Here is a 13,679-nt window from a genome sequence, read left to right as displayed (position 1 = left end):
TTTTTAATCATAGTCAACCTCATCCCAATTTTATTCATCAAGGTTTAGTCAACAGAAACTCAACATTTTAGTCTAATTTTAGTCAGGACAATCATTTTACGCTTTTACAATGTTTTTGTCAAGCAGATGATATTAAAAATTGCCATCCTACTTGAAATAAAATGTTCTCATCTTTTTGACAAAAAACAATTCCATTCACAATTGCAGTATATTAATAAGCGGTCGGATTAACATTATAGCTGTTGGATTAATGTTACAGAGACTGGATTTTACAAAATCCGAATTTTTATCTCGTCTTTGTTCATGAACTCAAATGTCCGTATATTTTAGTCCAGTTTTTATTAAGTGAGCTACATTTTTGTCTCGTTTTTATTGGCAAATCAGACTGATTTAGTCACAGTTATTGTTTATTAATGGGGGTTTTAGTCTAGTTTAGTTTTTGTCTGGTGAAAAAATGTGTGTTGACAAAAAAATATTAATTTTTGTTGAATAACTTTTTTATTTTTTTTCATATACAGATGAGTGTGATTTTATGACTTTGTTCTTACAAGCTCATGAAGTGTATAACTTTTTCTTTGGCTTTTTTTCCCTGACAGACATGCAACGTATTAATTCCAGCAAGACCCGTATTGCTCCGAGGCTGCTCCAAAGGGTGAGTTTTACTTTATTTCAGTTTTCATTATAAAGTGGTCAACTAAGTTTCACAATTATATGACAGGTGAGAAATAATTACTTAAAACAACACAGTTCCCCTTGGTCAGCGCATGTAGACTTAGCATAACGCTAACGTAGAGCCATTTTGAAATGTAGCCATGTTACTGTGCAAGAAAACAACACACTGTGCCAAAAAGTAATACTATTTTTTTTTGCTGATTATTTGGAGAGAGGACTTAAGTCGCCCGTTCGGCATTTTCTTGATAAACAGAGTGTAACGTTTGGAACGCTCGCATACCTCCATTTTTCAATGCCAATTCATTGCACCAAGGCCAAGCTTGTCATTGTATATCAACGAGTGCTCATTACAGAATTAAAGAAAGTGGTGGAGCACAGGAGGAGGGAGCTTTTTGTTGGTGCATGATGAATCATTCACGTGGTGATGTGATGTGATGACTGTGACTCCACCAGTTGACTTTGTTGCCATGCTGAGAACTAGATGACAGTTACGCCCGTTGAAAGGGAAGCAATGAGGTTTATTTCCGTAATTAACACAAACTTTACTCTGCTGAGGTCATGTTAGTAGTTTTTTTGTTTTTTTAAATATACAACTGGTTATGTACATTATGTCAATGTTGTGGTAACACGTGATGTATTTGAGTAGGCAATGGTTACGAGGCGTGAAAGGCTGGCAGGTGGGTGTTGCTCCCAGCAGGGGGCAGTAGTTGATTAGCAGCATCCTACGCTGCAACGCAACGCTTTACTTCTTGTCCAGTGAATGCCATGCGTTTTATTTTTAATTCATAGATACTCCCCCTCGAGGAGATCATCATAATCTCCCGGCTGTTATCGTATATGATGATATGTACTACTTCATTCTTGGATCGTCGTGGTTTTACTCAGGTGCAGGTGTATGATAGTATTTGGGGAAAAAAATATCAGTGTTGTGCATTTTTACTTGGAATATACTACTTAATTTATTAACAACAAACATGGCTCTATACTCTATGTATTTTTGCCTGAAAATTACTTCAAGAACTTATTATTCATTTAACATTACACATACGGGAAAAAAATACAACTTCATTCTTTGTCATAAAACCAACAGAAATGTTTGTTTGTTTGTTTGTTTTTAAAAAAACATTTTTTTTTTATTTTTTAAGTCACTCCACCCCAAAACATGTAAATGTTTTTTTTTTTTTTAAATACTTTATCCTTCCCTACCAAAAATTTATTTATGCTTTTATTTTTTTTTTTTTTTTTTTTTTTAAATGCTAGAGCACACAAGGCTTTGATGCAGCTTCTGGCCTGAAGAGCTCGCTGAAAGCAATGGTAGTTATTGCAAAAAAAAAGGCCAGTAGGTGGCAGCAGAGTATAAGAGATCAGCCAGGGCCATCTTGCAACAAGCTGTTTTTGCCACTGTTTTCGACAAGTTTTGTGAATAATGATGAAACTTAGCTATATTATAATGCTAATCACAATATCGATGCTATTTTCATGAGCCCGTCAAAGGCGTTTCTCATTATGCTAGGACTTTGTTTTTGCAAGATTACTACTATTTTTTTTCCCCTCCAGAATGTAAATCTTTTCTTTTTTCCAAAAATACTTTTGGAAACTTATGACTATATTCTACTGGGTGCCTTTCCTTTCTTCTTTCATAGCATTGCAGCACGCCAATAGTTGTAATGAAGACCCAGATGTCCATCCTATTTTTAGACGTTATTAATGAAACCCTGCAGAAGCCGTTAACTTCAGCACGCGTTTATTCCATTAGCGCATCGGCCTCGCAATGGATCAGAACGTTATTGGATATGATGAATGTTATTCTACCTGCATCCTCTGAATTCCTCGCGGCAGCCCAGGAATGCCAACTTTTGACTTAAAAAAATATATATTTTCACTGTCATGTACTCGCTCCCATCCCAGAAGAAATATTTGCTCATAAATAAAGATGAGCTACAGCTGGCAGCGGCGGGCGCGTACACGAAGTTAAAGACGTTGAAGGCTCACACTGGCCGACAGAAGCTTTGCGGCTTTTCTCCTTTTGCACTTCACAGGCTTCCGTTGGTCGGGATTTTGGCAAATGTGGATGTTTTTCTCAACAGGAAGTTAGTAAGCGAGTTGTGTGACGGGATGTTCGAGCCACTTCAAAGTGACCGTTTTGAGCCAAAGCACACCTGTGTGTGTACTTACTCATGGTACAGAACATCCAAAGAGGAACAGTCATTTTGGAGATGATCAAAGGATGGACCATGCGCGCTTTTATGTAGAAATTCAGCTAAACGGATGTTTTCCTCATTTCATTTTTTCGCTAATTATTTTGCTTCTTTGAAAGAATATAGATATATAGGGAGTTACGTGAAACGAGCAGTAAACCTCCAGTGCCACGATTACACATTATTAAACTATTCTATTGTTATTTGTACGACTTTATTCCTTTATTATGTCCTCCATTTTAGTTTGGGGCAAATCTATGAATGGCTCAGTTAGTTTTTGTTTTTATTTCAGTTACCAAAAATAACCTTGGTAACGTTTACAAACGCTGAAATCAAAACTTTAAAAGGGATACTTCACTTATTTAGCCCATTATAGCAATAAAAAGTTAATATTTTGTTTATAATTCATTTGATACTTTCATTATTTTTCACATACAATTAGTACCTTTTAAAAACACATTTTGCAACTTGCTGTCGACTGAAAATGACATCACAAAGGGCTCAGGTAACCAATCACAGCTCATCTGTTTTCTAGGTTTGGTAATGTGACATTCACAAGCTGAATGTCATTTTCAGTCGACAGCAAATTGCAAAATGCCTTTTTAAAGGTTCTAATTGGACATTAAAAAAAAATAATGAAAAATATAAAATTTATTATAGGCAAAATATTAATGTTTGACTGCCAAAAATAGCTAAATAAGTAAAGCCAGCACCCCTTAACTCTCCTCTGTTGACACTGAGAGTGTTTTTCCCGGGGACCCCGTGGCTTCCAGCGGCTCTTCCAAAGTTGGGAAACAAAGCGCATGTTTTAAAGATGGATAATCTCTCTTCCCACCATAATCTCACCCAATCCTCACGCTTCCTGCTCAATGTCCTCGATTTTGCATGAACAACTTCCAGCCCGCAGACATTCTTTCGGGACCGCGAGACCGGCGGGTTTTTACGTGGCGACAAATGTCAGCGGGTCTTCAAACAAGCCATTTGGAAGTTTAAATGCCATCCGGGTTAAAACGGCCCTCGTGTGTTTGCCGAGAGCGGCGTAACCATGGAGGAGAATTGCAACATGACCTCGCGTGACGCCACTCGTGCCGTAACCAACTTCGCCGTTGGTGGGAACTAGGAACGATGGAGGTAGCTCCGAGGTGGCCGTGTTGTTCCTTCGAAAGAGGGAAAAAAAAAAAAGGATGTGGTTAGACCACACTTTCAGCTTTTGTTATTATTACGTAGCAGCTCTGCGCTTTTGTAGGCCTGTCACGATAATGACTTCATTATTACATAAAGAAATGGACGTGATCATTTGCGTGCTTGTTGACATACATCATCAACATTCAGTCCGGCCAATGAATCCAAGGGTGGATCATATACGTTTGTTTAAGAAATTTGACGTCTGAGGCGGACAAAGCTAACAGGACGAGGAACGCGCGGGGTCAGAGGTCAAGAGGGCAGGGCTAGAGGTTGGTGGAGGAGCCGCTGCGCAAACAGGACGCTAAGAAGGCGGGGTTGAGGAAGCCGCGTTTACTCGCAGTGATGTGAGATGTTCGTCACACCAGGTGGAAGCTCAGACCGCATTTTTCCCTTTTCTCAGGCTGGAGTGACGCTTTGTGAAGTCACGTCAGAGCGGAAATGAAGAGATGTTAGCCCACGGCCAATCGAGTCAAAAAATTATACTTTTTGGTCCTACATCAATGGGAGTGTTTCAATATTCATAAAATAATGGGTTAAAAACAGTATATGTATTTTCTTAAAAAAAAAAAAAAAAAAAAAAAATCTGTTAATATACTACAGAAGCGTATTGCATTCACTTGGGGAAAAAAAACAACTGTTTTTCTGACTAATTTTTTTGGGAGCTATGTTTTTTTTAGTATTAGTATTTTTTTCTGTTTTATATATATATATATATATATATATATATATATATATATATATATATATATATATATATATATATATATATATATTTTTTTTTTTTTTTTTTTTCCTTCTGAAAAACAAGGAAAGAAAATACTGAGAAAAAGTTAAAAAAAAATCTTTATGACAGAAAAAAATATTCAGAAAAATAGAAAAAAAATACTCAAAAAAACAAAGCGCCCCAAAATATTTGTCAGAAAAACAGATTTTTTTTTTTTCAAGTGAATGCAATACGCTTGCGTAATATGCTCTTTGAAGTAATCATTTAACAAATAGCATGTATGTTTTTTAATGTCAAGATGATCAAAAGCTCAATTATGAATGGGATTCATTTTCGGCGTTGGGTTAACCTATTTGCTTAAAGATTACTACTGGTTAGGCTTAATGAATGCCCAATATTTGTGTAAACATGACTTCTGGTAAGGATTAGTGAGTGTTAGGATTTTGTGTATTCCAGTAAGATTAAAAAAACAAAACAAACACTTTTTTCCCTCTGTTTTTTCTCTATGACCTGTTGAGTACGACCCTCACAGTTATAAATCTTGCACCACATCAAACAAAGCTCTTAATATAGACTCTTTTCTTTTTACACTGGCCTTCATATATCCTGCTCCTATTTGCCAGGCACACATGCCTTTTGTTTGGCAACACAAACGATCGCAAGGTTTCACGCATTCCTGACGGACTTCCACTAAAAAAAGAAAAAAAAATATATTTTAAGATTTAAAAACTAGGCTTTAACTTTCCTCTTATCTCCATTTGGATGTTTTTGCTATTTCTGTACTGCGCTAGCCGAGCTCTTTAAGGTTTTTTTTTTTTTCTTCCCCCCCCCCCGCTCACGTTGGCCTTGGCAGAGGTATTCAGCGCGTCGCGTGAATGTGACTGGGCAATTTTGAAGTGTTATTCTCTGTCTGATTCCACCTTCCGTTTGACTCATTCAAGAAGAAACCAAACAAAGAGCCTTCTTTCCTGCCGGACAAAAAAACAAAACAAAAAAGCCACAAACACCCGCCGACATCTGTTTTTTGTCTGCAGTGGGGGGAAAAAATGGCACAGCCGGTATTCGGACCCCCTCATAACAGACTGTGAAGTAGTAAAGTGCATTTTTTGGCTGGTGGAGGGCATGGTGCAAAAGGAGAAAAATGTATCTTGCGACGAGTAGTGTTGGACGCTTTACTATGAAAACAATTTTTTTTAAAAGCTTCTAAAACATTATTAATTGGGAGTGATGGGCGAGTACTGATACCGGGCTTATTTTAACATATTAGGTACCGATACTTAATCCAAAAAAAAAAAATCTCATATGGAGTAAGTCTTTCTTTGAGTACTTTTGATATCTAAAATTCGATTTAACACAATGACAGAGTACTCAGAATGAATACACATACTGGTATCGGTCTGAAATTTTTTTTTTTTTAAATGGTGGTATCGAACGTCCCTATCTCCTATAGATGCCACAGGATGGCAGCATTGCGCCACTTTTCTATGAGACAGGGTTAAGGCCTGACTAAATGAATATCCTCTGGTGCCACTAGATGGCGCCAAAGCAATACTTTTATATAGGTTGATATTGGGCTATGCAATTAATCGAAATTCAATTTTTATTATTACACTCCACAATTAGAAAATCAACATAATAAAAAAGATTAATACTAATTTTGAGTTGTTTAAATTTATACATTTTCACCTTTTAAAAAAAAAAAAGAATTAATTTAATAAATATTGTATCCAAAAGGAACCTGCGTAATAGTGTTTTAGAGAATTTTGCTTGTCTTAATATTTTGTACGTTTAAACATTTTGTTTTGTACCAAAAAATAATCGGGATTTCAATTACCAAAAGAACTGTGATGAACACATTTGCTCCCAAAAACATCTAAATGTGTTCTATTTTAAATATTTAATGTTCCCAAAGACGTATTTACACGTTTTTTGTAAAAGGCTTTGATGCAGCCTCTCAACTGCAGAGAACGGTTGAAGCAATGGTAGTAATTACAAAAAACGGCCAGCAGGTGTCAGCAGAGTATAAGAGATCAACCATGGCCATGTTGAAAACAAGCTGATTTCCCTGCAATTCTAACCAGTTTTGTGAATCATGATGAAACTTAGCTCTCTTCTAATGCTAATTGCTGCAAAACGGAAACGGATAAAAATATATATTTTGTTTTCCTGATGAAAGAACAGACTTTAATCTTTCTTTTGGTAGGTTCCATGTTTTGTAGCATTAGAACACAATATTCTGTGTGCCTTGCAAAATCTGTCAAAATCCAGTAAAACAGCCGGTTTTGCTTCAGTCAAAATAGCTGCGAGTGAATGAGTTCATATTTTCTTCATAATCGAGCCGCCCAAAAAATCTGCAAACGGGTGAATTGTGAACATGCCGGTGAACTTGTAGCACTTGGTGGAAAACGGAGCATTACGCAATGAAAGTCATCCTGGATATTGAACGCGTCAGCGTAAATGCTCTTGGACAGCTTGATGGTTTCCGGCTATGCCGACAGACAGTTAACATCGCAGTCATGGAAGAGGAAATGTTTGGTATTCACAATTATGGAAAGTGGGAATCACAGGACATGTGTTGAGATATTTTTTGCGTCTGGAGCAAACGTAGCATCGACTGACTGATGTTTCCATCCGCCGATGACATGCTGGAACACGCTTGGCACATTATTGAGCGCTGTGACATTTTGCAGTTGGAGTTTGGCTTGTATTATCAAATTGCACATCGGCCCTCAATCGTTTTGACTGTGGCCGACTTTTCCACGCCGATGAGAGGCCATGTTGTTGGCGCAGACCGGTCTGAACTGCCCCCTCGCTCGGGCGGGCATCAAACGATATTTTTAATCAAGCGGTCAGAAAGCTATTGCGCAAACATTCTAAAGTAGCTTAGGTCAACAAGCGTGGCAGAGCCCCTGTTGTGTTTGCTGGAAGGACGGAGCGCGGCGGCGCCCAAACAGGCCCCTCTTTGTGCCGCCGTCCAGCCGCCTCGCGCCACAAGCGCAGCGCTCAGGAATCCTGTTTGTTTTCTTTCAAATTTCTCAGCCCGCCCAGCATTTTTTTTTTTTTTTTTTTTAAAGACGTGCATCTGTGTTTGCGTCTGCCGCGCTGCAACAGTGCGACTTATTGAGCCTCGGCTCATTTGGAGGGCGAGGGCCAAAAGCTTTTAAGGTGGCGCATATATAGCATTAGCGACCCGTTGACGTTTAGCTTATGTACATCTCATGGCCTATTTGCATGGACGCTTGCTGACACACTACAAATACGCAAATCCAACCAAGTTTAAAGAGTATGGCAAAATATATGTGCTTGTTCTTTGTCCGCTAAGATATTTTTTCTTATTCGGGTGTTTCACTTGCTTGAGCGTTTTTTTTTTGTTTTTTTTTCTTAATGATGTAGTATTTAGTAATGAAAAACGCTTTTTCCCTTAACTGATCCGAAACGAGCAGTTACATCTTAAAATGTACTTGAATCGTAACGCACCCCATGTATCAAGATACTTACCAAATCATCTTTAACTCATTCAAACCCAAAAACGTATAAAAATGTTTAATACTTTGTCCTTCACTCCCATTTTTATTTTTTTTTTAATCTCAACTTACCTTTATTTATAAAGCACTTTAAAACAAGCATTGCTGTATACAAAGTGCTGTACATGAAAGAGAAATCGGTCATGCAGTAAAGAATAAGATGAGAAAAACAAGAACAAAGCAAATATTTTGAGTGAGTATACTTTTTTTTTTTTTTTTATGCTACAAAAGTCTTTGATGCAGCTTCTGACATGAAGAGGTTGCTTAAAGCAATGGTAGTTATTACAAAAAAAATGGCCAGCAGGTGGAAGCAGAGTATAAGAGATCAGCCAGGGCCATGTTGCAACAAGCTCTTTTTAACTGTTTTCACCAGGAATGTGACTATTGATGAAACTTCGCTATATTCTCATGCTAATTGCTGCAAAACAGAAACAGATACAAATGTACTTTTTTTTTTTTTTTTTTTTTTCCCCTGATGAAAGAAGAGACTCTAAATATTTCTTTCGGTAGGTTCCATGTTTTTATAGCAATAGAACTGAATATTCTGTGGGCCTTGCAAAATCAGTCAAAATCCAGTAAAACAGCTTAGGGGGTTTGCTTCAGTGAAAATGGGTGGGAGCCAATGACTTAATGACAGATTTGCATGCTAACATAACAATAGCTACAGCCGGAACATATCAAATCGAATCGGAATCCAACTGTTCCAATTGAAAATTGTAGTTAATTGAATCATATTTATTGAGATACAATTCCAATCATCTTTTATTGGAGACAACAATTTTGCACAACTGAAATATAGTCATCATAACCTTGTCTCCATTTTACTTACTCGGTGTAACACAAAGCTATTGCACAACCAAAATCCCCTTTTTCTCGAAATGATCATTAAACTTTGGCCCTATGCTCCAGCCGCATTAGACGACATCAAATGAATTGTCGTCCATCTGTGTTTCGCAAGCTTTATTGAGCCTTGGCAAACCACGAAACAAAACCAATGATGGCGTCTCAATCGTTTTTACTTGCTCAGCAGGAAATGTCAGCCCGGTGTCATAGAACACAAAGCTGTTGTTGTTTTTGTATGAATAGCAACAGGTGGATCTAGTTAATTGTTGTGCCTTTCTTCGGAACACTGAGATACAAGAGATGGTTTGTTGCATCTGTGTTTGCAACCCCCCCCCGTGCAGCAAACAGTTCAGCTCGTTGAGCGTTGGCTCATTTTGGGCACCAGAGCCGAAGTTGACAAGCCTTTCAAGTGGCGCATACATAGCAAGCCCCATGGCCTTTTTAGTTTGTGGACCTCTCGGGGCCACCTGGCAGCTTGTTGATATGGACACTGACAGATACTGTGGATGTTTTTTGGGCTGAGGATTTATGTAGCCACAATGGATGTGTTGTGACAGTTGAAGGCCTGATTGAGTCTAGAATTTTTATTTTTTTTCCCTACATTGCTGAAGAGGTATTCATTTCAGTGTTTTGTGGTTAGACATTTTGGCAACTTGTTTTTTTTTTTTTTTTGCATGAAAAAAACGTTTTGTTTCTCTGGACTCCCCTTTGGTTTGTTTAGAGTCAATCGGCTTATTTGACGTTTCATAAAGCTCACTAATGCCATCGTTGCTGACTGGACAAGCTCCCCAGACGTTATTTGTTCTTCATGATGTCGAGGGGTGTGCCACAATGTCAAATGGCAAATCACCATCACGCTTAAGTCGTAGTTTCTTCTAAATGCACAGCGAATGATTACACATTTCCAGAATATTGCCTCATCCATCCATGACACTTGCGCATATTTTTTTTTTCTCTGACAGCTTTGTATCGCCGGCCAATGAAAATCATGTCATCGACAAATGATTCAGCTTGAAAGTTTTTCATCTTTATTACAGAGTCGAGATTCAAATTGAGAAATGAACATGAATCAAGTCAGAAAAAGATTGGACTCATTCCAAATTTTATGACTTAAGGGGCATTTCAAATAAAATTATATTATCAGCACAGTTAACTTGAGTTTCATTTCTTCTACTTCTTCTTCTACTACTTTTACTTCTTCTTCTTCTACTTCTTTTTCTACTACTACTTCTTCTTCGACTACTACTACTACTTCTTCTGCTTCTTCTTCTTGTACTTCTACTTCTTCTACTTCTTCTTCTACTACTACTTCTTCTTCTTCTTCTTCTACTACTCCTTCTTCCACTACTACTGCTTCTTCTTCTACTGCTTCTTCTTCTTCTACTACTACTACTTCTTCTTCTACTCCTTCTTCCACTACTACTACTGCTTCTTCTTCTACTACTCCTTCTTCCACTACTACTGCTTCTTCTTCTACTGCTTCTTCTTCTTCTACTACTACTACTTCTTCTTCTACTCCTTCTTCCACTACTACTGCTTCTTCTTCTGCTAATGCTTCTTCTTCTTCTACTACTACTTCTTCTTCTCCGTCTACTACTTCATCGTCTTCTACGACCACTTCTTCTTCCACTACTACTACTACTACTACTACTACTTTTTCTGCTTCTGATACTACTTCTTATTCTGATACTACTACTTCTTCTGATACTACTTCTTATTCTGATACTACTACTTCTTCTTCTACTACTACTGCTGCTGCTGCTTCTGCTTCTGCTACTGCTACTACAACACAAACAATGGCCTTTATTATTGCTTTTGATCGATCTGAACTACCCGGGTAAAAAAAAAAAAAAGTAGTGTAGTATTCTTTCACATATTGCTAGCCACGATGTCCGCTAGTCCCAGCTGCACTGTGTTTGTTTACAGGCCGACCTAAACATATTGCTACTTTGTGAATTCAATTTGCTTGACATGGTCGACGAGAAAATCCTGGAAGCAATCAAAATGTCGTGCGTTGGTAGCGTGCCTTGGCTCAAGCTCCCAGAATAAAAAAAAACAAATCTTACTTCAAACAAAGTCGACATAAACATCCAGAAACGATGCTAAATGACACCGTGTCCATCTTGTTCCTGACACTTAAATATTTCTCCCTCCGGCGTGACATGTTTCTCACCCTTTAACTGCTCCATTTCCAGTAAGCTGAGGAAATGCCTTCTCTGGGCCCGGCCCAGTCAAATGCCACATATAAAGGCGTCCCCCTTTTTCCAATTGGGCCGCCCGTGAAAAGCAACTCCTCGCGGTCCCGAACGTCCCGCACCTGCATAAACACGGGAGCGCTGAATGGCCGCCTTGCCAGGGCCAATAAAGCAAACATACCTGCCAGCGCTTACCGTGAGAAGACGAGAATACGATCGACCGCAAGAGGCGAGCGTACAAGCCGAGCCTTTTCAAATTTTGGGCCGTGAATGCGGATCAAAGTCAGTTTGAAAAGTCGATTTAGACTTCAGAGCGGTCCAAACTTTGCGACTAACACAATAAACGATCGGACAACGGAGATGTTATATCCGGCGGCTTTAATGTGTCCACTGTTAACCAGAAAATCTTTTGTCGAGTCAGCCAATTGCAACCAATTGCAACCTTGTTCCTTCCTCCTTGGCTGCTGATGCATTCACGAGCTAATTGGAATTAGCAATCAAGCTAACAATATCCAGTAAGCTACTTTTAATGCCACTTTTTATGGTAATATGATTAGTGGACAAGCTAAATACATTATTTGAACATAATTTTTGGCTATTCAACTCTGGAAGTAGTCAACATATTGTATCATAACGTAGCATAGTTAGCTTAGCATCTATAGATATGAGGGAGGTGAGAGTAGTCAAGTAGTAGCCATTTTATGACGATTTTTTTATTCTTTGGTGGCGGTCTGTGCTGTGTAAACGCCACCATTTATGCTAATATGACAAGCTAAATACATTATTTGAACATAATTTTTGGCTATTCAACTCTGGAAGTAGTCAACATATTGTATCATAACGTTACGTAGCATAGTTAGCTTAGCATTTGTACATAGGAGGGAGGTGAGTAGCCATTTTATGACGATTGTTGGGCCTTGGTGGAGGTCTGTGCTGTGTAAACGCCACGTCTCATGGTAATATGGTTAGCGGACAAGCTAAATACATTATTTGAACATAACTTTTGGCTATTCAATTCTGGAAGTAGTCAACATATTTTATCATAACATAGCATAGTTAGCTTAGCATTTATAGATATGAGGGAGGTGAGTAGCCATTTTATGACGATTGTTGGACGTCTGAGCTGCGTAAACATCGCCAAATGGAGAAAATGGGTCACCCGCTGCTCGTTTAGCACCTGGGCGCGACATATTCGCTGATGTCGTGAGCACCCTCGAGGTCGGAGAGGCGTGTGAAACGTTTTGACAGCGAGCTGAGCGCCGCCGCCGTCCTGCGTCATCGCTTCCTCCTCACCTCGGCGAGGAATCCACCCGTCACCCCCGCTTCCTTCGGTCTCGTTCCGTGTTGTTGCGAAGACTTTGAGTCAGATTGGATTTGTTTTGATATTCATGTGTAGGAAGGAGACTCTATTCACTATACTCACCATACTGTTTAAAATAATTATTTGCTCATTGTAATGCAGGGTTAAACTGTTGCCATCATACTGTTTGAAATTAAAATCCTAGCGGGGGGCTTTTTGAAGATCCCTAAAGTCCTCGGAACAGAGGATGTGGTCACCGGATGCTTCTTGTTGATCGTGCACATAAACAAGTTTTATAGTTTTGCAAATGCAGAAACACACCAAAAAAAAAATACAAGTCAACTAAGTGATAAGATCCCACAATGTCCTCGTAAATGAAGTCACAATGACCTTAAGAATCGGAAAACACGTGCGCCGATGTTTTCGTAGAACCGCACGAAAAAAGCGTTAGGGACCAAAACGACCCGTCGTGACCTCCACGGCCAGCTGCCGCACAGACGAGTGTGGTGGCTTGGATGGCACGAGGTGGCGGCTCAGGTTGAGCGTTCATGTTTGGCCTCGCGGCTCACACTTGCATGAGGGGAAAAGCCCAGACAGGGAGGGGTCCTTTTTCGGCGCTGTACAGGGGAAAAAACAAAAAAACCTTCATACTCTTATATCTGGAACCAATTATAGCATAGCATGGGAACGCCGGTTAAGCGGGTGCAGTTTGATTCAGTTTTGTACATCTGTATGAATGACTTCCACATCATAACAGAACTAGACTAAGTGCAATTACTGGAGAAATTGCGTGGGAATGCTGAAAGCGGAATGCTAATAGCTGAATGCTAAGATTTTACCAACTTTACCAACTGCCAACAAGCGTTAGCATCCATCCATCCATCCCTCCCTCCCTCTTGACCGCTTATTCCTCACAAGGGTCGCGGGGGGTGCTGGAGCCTATCTCAGCTGGCTTTGGGCAGTAGGCGAGGCACACCCTGAACCAGTTGTCAGCCAATCGCAGGGCACACAGAGACAAACAACCATCCACACTCTCAA

General features: G+C 39.2%; 1 protein-coding gene across 2 annotated transcripts in view; it reads left to right on the top strand.

Annotated features, from left to right (window-relative positions):
- The window catches only part of ccn2a (cellular communication network factor 2a), a 29,405-nt gene that overhangs the window by 249 nt on the left and 15,477 nt on the right, over window positions 1–13,679 (top strand). Inside the window, exon 2 of one of the 2 annotated variants that reach the window (XM_077510865.1) lies at window positions 597–652. The gene's annotated coding sequence lies outside the window, so the exon portion shown is untranslated. Of the gene's footprint in view, window positions 1–259; window positions 653–13,679 lie in introns of those variants that run through there. The other variant, XM_077510867.1, reaches the window with a different exon arrangement.

The sequence above is a fragment of the Festucalex cinctus genome, chromosome 21 (genome assembly GCF_051991245.1).
Source record: "Festucalex cinctus isolate MCC-2025b chromosome 21, RoL_Fcin_1.0, whole genome shotgun sequence".
Taxonomy (NCBI): domain Eukaryota; kingdom Metazoa; phylum Chordata; class Actinopteri; order Syngnathiformes; family Syngnathidae; genus Festucalex; species Festucalex cinctus.
The sequence above is the reverse complement of the archived record's forward strand: the minus strand, read 5'-3'. Positions and strand labels throughout refer to the sequence as shown.